Below are 9,094 nucleotides of genomic sequence, written 5' to 3'. Positions count from 1 at the left end.
CATAGTAAATACCATCAATGCATTCCACTGGCCTATATGGAATGTACAATCCAACTCTGCAACAATGGTGAATGCTCTCAAATGAAACTATACCAAGTATGGAGAATCCACACACTATACAACTCTTGCAGTCAACACAACTCTGTAGATCATTGGCCACTGTCTCATAACCATAACTCCCATGCACCCCTGATGGTGAAAAGCCATCACAAGATAAACAACAAGAAATGGAACCCAAACCAAATTTTCCATGAACAAGTGATACAACCCACTGTGACTGATCACTAGCTAAGTCAGGAGATGTCATAGCCAAAGGAGTAGAATCAATAACAACACTTGCTGAAGCATCACTCCAAAACTCCTGCTCTAAGTCATGTATTATCAAGCTATCAACTACAAAACCTGTCGCCATGTCGTGCCCATCACAACTCTCATCTCGAGGCATCAAACTATTCCATAATTGATGATAAGCACTAGGAACCAAAGTACATCTCTGTATCATAATCTCATCAACATGGTCATCAAAGGTAAATTGATGAGCGTACCTCACAGTGTAATGCCGATAGAATGCGCCAATCTCAGTCAGTGGCTCAGACTGTAATCCAGATGAAACTAACTGCAATTGATCATCAACCATGTTGGAACTGACTACTACCTCCAAAGATATCACCAAGGGAGTAGTATTACTATCAGGAACCATGCCAACTGTCGACTCACCAACATCACACATGACCTTTGATACATCTCTAGTCTCTGTGCCTTCAGTACTAGAGGCCACCACCCTGTCAGGCATACAATAATCTGCTACAATACCCAACTCAACTAAACCTGACTCTAGTGGGAATGAACCTGATATGCCAATGTTAGTATCAAGGATGGATGCATCCCCATCTCCATTGTCTCTGACAATCTCAGTCATGGACATCCTCGAATCACCAAACACCATAGCTTGTGACTGTATAGAATCAGATAAAGACTGTAGTCGCTCTAACTCCATGGTCACCTTAGCCAAATGAAACTGTGACTCCTTGAAAGCCAACTGTGTACTCTCAAGAATCTCAAAAGTCACCTCAAGCTGCTCAGTAAGCTCACTCACCTCATCTTCCTTGGCCAACAATGCATCATATGTTGTACTACCCCACTCCATAAGATAATCTCTATCAGCTACCAACTGCATATAATTCTGTCTCAAAATCTGAATAGCCTCCCATAAAGAGTGGATCTCTGTCAAGGAAAGATAACTTCCTTCCTGCTCATCACTAGTAGGAGAACCCCATCCATAAACTGCTAATAATTGACGAGCAGCATCAAAATGTTGGCAAGTGATAGCAATGTCTCGGTCACTAACTCTCAACTGATTAGACACATGATGGCATTGGCTTGACTGTCTCCTACAAACCTCCTTTGATGCACTGTCTAAAGGAGTATCCTCAAAGTTACTAGTCTCTAGAGTATTACCATCCATGTCCTGTGAATCAACTCTAAAGCTCATATCAACATACAGAGTATCAAAATTTGTAGCACTGCTGTCCAACTCCTCTGTACCCAAAGAAACTAAGTCTTCAAAATTGCCCACTACATCCTCCTGGATGTCATCGATGCCAATATGATCCTGGGACTCATCTGTACACACTGCCAAATATGAAAGATCATCAACACATTCCAGCAAGTATGGTCGACTGGATATATGAACAAAGCCCAACACCGGTGTATAAAAACTAATACCCACATCAGACAAGATACTGGCACAAGAAAAGACAACACCATGTAATCTGCTAATCAAATCCATGATAGCACCCAAACAAACACTGCGACCAAAAAGTGTTAAAGATCTCCAGTCAACTGAATCCCAAACACCAATATAACAATCTCGTGTCCATATCCGTAAACTAGAATCAACTGGTAACTCAAGCAAACTCCTCACCTGAGTAATATGACCAATACCAACTAACTCCACATACCTGTCATGATAAGGTAATGAAGTCACAATACTATCTTCACTCACCTTCAGCTGGCGGGATAAATCATGTGAAGTACTATCTGCCTCAACCTCATGTGATGAAGCATCTAACTGCGCTTGGTACTCTTTCTCAGAAAATTCATGAATGCTCAATGTCTGCTCATCTCTACTAGGTATCTCACCATCCTGCACAACAACATCCTCATAATCATCATCTGAACCCACTACACTGTAGTCACTGCCTGTTGTAACTATACCATCCTGAATACCTGTGGCATCACCCTTTGACAACCTGTAAACAATTGTCTCAATTTGAGTATCAAGTTGACTGTTACTATCAATCTGTGTAATATCCTTTCCCACCACCTCCTGTGGCAAAGTAGAATCTGAGACCACTACCTGGCTATCAGCTAGTTTCTCAAACTCCTCATGCAAGTTCTTGGGAATTGTGTCATCTGTCCTGTGAGAAAATCTGCCAAATAGAAATCCAGTCAACTTATCCACCTTAGCTGGGTCAGATAACATGTCATTTATACGGTGGTGCTCAACCAACTGTTTAGACATGTCATGGCTTATTTTCATAAGTTTATCTCGAATGTCTAAATAACCATCCTTTCTACTATTTTGACTCTGGCTATCAATTGTCCAAGATCGTTCCCTCTGAGACTCTGTACTATACCTGTCCATTCTGGATAAAGTAGAGTGTAACCCCAATAGGATATAACTTCTTCAAGCACCAAGAACTAACATGCAAATGATTAGAAGTAGCATGCAACCATAGATTTGGACATGCAACTGATTAGAAGCAACATGCAACCACCAAATTATGACATGCAAGATCTGGGTAGTTGTCAAAACTGACATGCAAACTTCTACAACCGCCAAATTCACCAAGAACTAATAGGCAAATGATTAGAAGTAGCATGAAACCATAGATTTGGACATGCAACTGATTAGAAGCAACATGCAACCACCAAATTATGACATGCAAGATCTGGGTAGTTGTCAAAACTGACATGGAAGATCTGGGTACTTGTCAAAACTGAAATGCAAACTTCTACAACCACCAAATTCACCAAGAACTAACATGAAAATGATTAGAAGTAGCATGCAACCATAAATTTTTACATGCAGCTGATTAGAAGCAACATGCAATCATAAATTATGACATGCAAGATTTGGGTAGTTCTCAAAACTGAAATGCAATATCTGGGTAGTTGTCAAAACTGACCTGCAACTTCTACAAACCCTCAGGCTGGCAAGATCATGGCTCTGATACCACTGAAATGTCCCTTTTCTGATTTTACATGATATTTCCAACCTTTAATCAGATCTTTAAGATCAAACAACTAATATCACAAAGATCCTCCAAATTTCTCAAGAAACCCCAAATCGGGTATGCCAGAAATTGTGCCAAAAGCTTCACAGCTTCACCAATTACTAATAAATCTGAAAATGGAAATTTTTACAGAACTTTCAGCAGCATAACAGCCTACAAATTGACATTTCCAGATCTGTATAGCCTTTACACAACAGCTCAAAAATGTAGGACCAAAACTATGCTCATCGGGCTCCCGAAATAGCACAAAATATGCCCGGAAACACCACAAGAACACTAATAATCTATCTCAGAAGTTTAATCACGTCCCAATATATATATTCAGATCTATTTTAATAGCTTAAAGTCTAAAATACAGCAGCAACCAAAACTGATATGAAATACTCAACCGGAAACACCAAACTCTTACAAAAATACACCCGGAAACTCACAAATCTGCACTGTTCAGCACAAAGGCAAACTCTGTATGAGCATGCACATGGAATGGCTTCAAACTCCCGTCCTTAGCCTTCCTGGAAACCTGCAAACTCCCGTTCTTGGGTCTCCTTGGAAACCTGCAAACTCCCGTTCTTGGGTCTCCTTCTCCACAGGTTTGGCAGCCTCTGAAGAATAACAAAGAATGAGCGAAAATCAAGTCTGGAATCCCCCCAAAATGCCTCCAAACCTCTTTAAAAAGGGCATAACTGTAACTCACGTCCAAGAGAGGTTAATGAAACATATTTTAATAATAATTATCATTTATTAGTCCAACGGTTTCCAAAGATTAACTCCCTTTTTCCGAAACTTCACTTTCTTGGGCCTGCCTGTCTTAGCAAAGATTATTATTTTTTAATTATTTGAAAAGGGGACATGACAAAGAACTACTATCACTTCCTTGTTGAAAACCGCATCCACACTGGCTGACTTAGACCCTTGAGTCATCACTAGCTCATACACATGCTTCCAAAGCATACTTGACACCACCATAGCACCTCTCTGAACCTCCTTGCTCAATACACATACTTCCAAAGTATACTCGACACATCTCTAAACTTCCTAGCTCAATATGCATACTTCCACATTATACTCGACACCTTCATGGCACCTCTCTAAATTTCCTAGAGTCCTCCAGTCCAATCATGCATGTTACCTTAACATGACTATGTCTCCATGAAATTCCACCTCTTATTGGTCTCCCTAGCTCCCCATTGAACCCTAAAGCCCAACCCTTGTTCCCCACGTAACTATTGGCTGCCTTAGCCAAGCTCTAAATCCAAACACTAAGCCCTGACTGCTTCAACACCAAGTCTATGTCTACATGCCCTCATTGATGAACACTTTGTTCTCATGCACCAAGTGCACTTGAACCAACCCCTTCATGCAACCATGCAATCTCATACTTAATACACAGATCCCCTTGCAACACAAGACCTACTTGAGTTCTACACCCTAGCTCCATGATTCACCCAATCCCATTGGACGTTGTACTCTATTTCCAACTTAGCTAACAATCCATAGCTTCACCTCTAAATCACCTCACTCATCTACTTTACTCATTTCAATCATGCACCACAAGTCATTGTTCCTATCCATCCATCATGACTCACCTTCTTGAGCCATGACCAACAACTACCTCTTCGGATAATTGATATAGATCTGCCTCATGACTTGGGTCACCATGAACCTAACCTAGAACACTACATCCCATTCATTGTACTAGACCACCACGGCCTTTGAGATCCCACCTTAATGCAAACCTACTCAACCAACACCCTAGATGTGCACTCAGTGCCACACCCAACTAATACCACACCACTTAGATATCTAGCTTAACAACACATCCCCCACATAGCTAACCACTACTCTTCTCATCATTATTCTTCTAGGCTAAGGAAAAGAAAGTGCATTTCTTCATAACGGGCCTGAAACTAGGTCCAATGGTTGAAGTAAGGAAAACTAGACCTCAAACAGTTGAGGAAGCCATTGCCACTGTAGCTATTCTAGAAGACCACCAATTCGGTAAGGATACCAACAACAATGAAAGAGAAGTAACATTTTTCTGGTTACGCATCCACATAAAGCTAGATCCAAGATGAAAGGTCTATTTACAATCATCTAGAGATCCAACATAGTTCGAGTCTGCATAACCCTGCAAGAAAAAATGTATCATTATGTTTATATTCTAGACCATGCTCAAGAGTACATTTGACATATCTAAAAAAAAGTTGACTACCACCTAATGACATTGCTCTACCTCCTGCATAAACTTGGATACATAGCTGAAAACAAAACTTAAATATGGTGTGGTTTAAGTCAAGTAAATGGGACTCCCAACAAGCTTTCTATAGAGAGTCATATCTACATGAGGTGAATCCTAGAATTGAGAGAGTTGTAAACCATGTTTCATTTGAGTAGACATAAGATTACAATCTATCATGTCATATGTTTACATGGGTGCCTTGGCATATTTCATGCAAGATATAAAAATATAATGCTTTCATTTCCAAAACATTAAGCCAATACAATAATGTAGTAGCTCTAAGATAGTCATATCAAAATCTTTATATATTTCATGCTTGATAGTATCAATCAGAGTATCTGAACTCCTTGTAATGATAAGGTCATCCACATACAAAAAAAGTATGAAAATCTCTATTCCAACCTTTTTTTATATACAAACTAAGATCAAAAGGGCTAGGAATAGAACCATGTTGCAAAAGGTGACCATTTATTTCAATGTACCAAGCCTGAGGTGATGATTTAAGCCCATATCAAGACTTTATTTGATGACATACCTTGAGAGGATTATTCTCATCAATTAAACCCTAAGGATAGACCATGTAGACTTCTTCTATAAGATCACCATTCAGGGAAGTACTCTTGACATCCATATGGTGACCCTTCCATCCTTTTTGTATAGCTAGAGAGAACCCAACTCTTATGGTTTTGAGCTTTGCAGTGGGTGAAAAGTTTTCTTCATAATCTATCCCTTTGTATTGGGTATTTCCCTTTACAAAAAAAAATGTACCTTAAATACTTGTCAGTGGATCCATCTACCTTATACTCAATTTTGAAAACCCACTTTCAATCAATGGGTTTTATTTGTGCTTGCAGATCAACAAGCTCCCATGAACATTTTTTTACTAGAGACTCATGCTCAACAATTGTGCCATGCTTCCAATGTGGTTGAATGAGAGCATCATGTAGTGTATCATTTTCAACACTGTTCTCAATTGAACTCATAAGAGATAAATTAACTTAATTTCTTGTATATCTTTGTGTTCTTATCCCTATAGAGATATCTAGAGGAATACTCAAGTCAGATTCATGAAGTGTACTCTGAACCCATTTAGGATGAGAATATTTTTGTTGCCAACCGAAATGCTCTAAAATACCCAAATCAACATTTAGATCACCATATAACTCTTCTTCCCCCCCTAGTTGAGAAGAGTTCTCAATCTCATCATCAGAGTGAGAGAGTCTTATGACAAGATACAAGAGCATTATTGTGTAGTTGAGAATCAAAAGAAGATTTATCAAAGACCACAACTCTACTTACAACAATATTACAAATGTTAGGATCCATAAGACAATATACTTTGGAATCTGAACTGTAGCCCAACAATATACATGTGAGTGACTTGGAATCAAAATTCTTTCATTTCTAAGCTAGGATGGACATATATGGTATACAACCAAACACTCAAAAAATTTAAACTAATGGTTTAATTTCACTCCATACCTCTTCTCATGTTCTATATTTTAAACCCTTAGCGAGAGATCTATTAACCAAGTATACTATGTATAGACTTCTCCTACCTTGAACTATTCACCCAACTTTAAGGTAGCTAGCATACATTGAGTCATCTCAAAGAAAATCCACTTATGTCACTATAAAATACCATTCTATTGAGGTGTACATGGAGTGGTCAAATGTTTCTTAATGCCAAAATCCTTCAAAAGCTCTAGAAACTTGGTAGTAGTAAACTCACTCCTATAATTTGAGTAGAGAATAATTAGAGGCTTCCAAGAATCTTGAGTCGCCTAAGAATAGAAGACCATAAAAATGAGAATAATCATCACTCTCCTTTGAGGAAAATAGATCCAATTCCATCAAGAGAAATCATCTAAAAATAACCTAAAATATTAGAATCCTTGAAAAGAAACAAGAAGAGGTTCACAAAGATCGGTTGAAATAAGAGCAAATGGTTTTGAAGAATTATACATTCTAGACTGAAAGAGTCTCAATTTTGTTTCCTTGTGAAATAGTTTAAGCATGGAGATAAAGAAGACAAGGATAATGAAAGAAGACCTTATACCATCATATGGGAGCTCATCTATGAAAGTGACTAAACAAAGATGTGTCCTTATCTATAATGCCACAGATATGTAGATGCAACAATGGAGGAAAAAAAGAGAAACACTAGATGAGGAAGTAGTAACAAGTGCAAAGATATGCCCCTATTTGAAACCTTGAGAAAGGACCATACCATATTTTAAAATAATACAAGATTTATTAACATCCTAGACCTAATACTCTACCTTGAGCTTATGAGTCAAAAGTTGACTAACATGTAAAATATTTCTAGTGAAATTGGGAATTTAGAGAATATTTGTTATAGAAAAAAGTTACTAAGGTAAAAGGTATGGTGACTATACTAATTCCTTCTACTATATAATCCATATCATCAACAATATGGATGTAATCATTAGTGGGTGTAAGATTGAATGTATCAAACAAACCTTTATCAGCATCTATGTGTTTATTGGCACCATAATCAATCAACAAAACATCACATAATGATGAAGATGTTTAGAAGACAAGTACAAAATTTTGATTAAGACTAGGAGTAGGGGTAGAAGTGTTCCCACTAAAGATCCCATCATGTGTCTCTTCTTGTTGTGCACAAACATTTCCTCATTTTTGACATCTATTAGGGTTTGATACAAACATGAGAGTGAATTTATTCTTCAACCACATTGGACCTAGCATCTAGAGTGCATGTACAGGTAATTGAATTGATTTCAACTCTTTGTGTGTAACAAGAAAACTCCAACAGTCAAGTACCCAACTCATGAGATTGTTGACATATATGATTTGATTTTTTGTCTATTTAGGTGCAGACATGGGTATGTGAATCTTTAGAATAATAATAATGAGGGGTAGGGAATATATGTCATTGGAGGGAGTGTGAAGCCAATGATCAAAAGTGAAGACAATCACTTTATGGCTCCCATTGAGGAGAAAGAACAAGGTGACATGACATGAGATTTTTGACCAAGAAGAGTTGGTTGTGGAAGTTTGTCAAGGACACATTTTTTAATGGAGCATACTATTACTTTGATAGCTTTGGATAGTTGTTCGTTCATATGTGATCATTTAGAAAATATTTGTTTTACTAACTAAATAGCTATAGTTGGGAAAAATATTTCCTAATTAATTGATCATTTTATAAGAAACTAAAAACCAACTTGATTAGGGTTGTTAAGCTATTTTTAATCCTGACTGTCGATTGAGATTCAATCTTAGCCATTGGTTTTCCAACAGGAGTAGTATATAAGGGGGTCAAGGGAATATTTGGAGAACATAAGTTGTAGAAGCATTTGCAATGTTAGAAAATGAATTTGCGCTAATAGAAAACAATCTTGCAATGTTAGTAAGGGTGCACTGATAGCATTGGGGATAGAAATCGAGGAATATTAGCAGGAGAAATTGGAGGTTGTCAAAGTTCTTCAACTGACAGGCAAGGAATTTTGTATCTCCTAATCTTCTGAAGTTAATATAATTCCTTATTTATAGAGTTGGTTTCCCATTA

Source organism: Cupressus sempervirens, chromosome 5 (assembly GCF_028749045.1).
Source record: "Cupressus sempervirens isolate cs-2001-9-10 chromosome 5, ASM2874904v1, whole genome shotgun sequence".
Lineage (NCBI taxonomy): Eukaryota > Viridiplantae > Streptophyta > Pinopsida > Cupressales > Cupressaceae > Cupressus > Cupressus sempervirens.
This window is presented reverse-complemented; position numbering follows the sequence as displayed.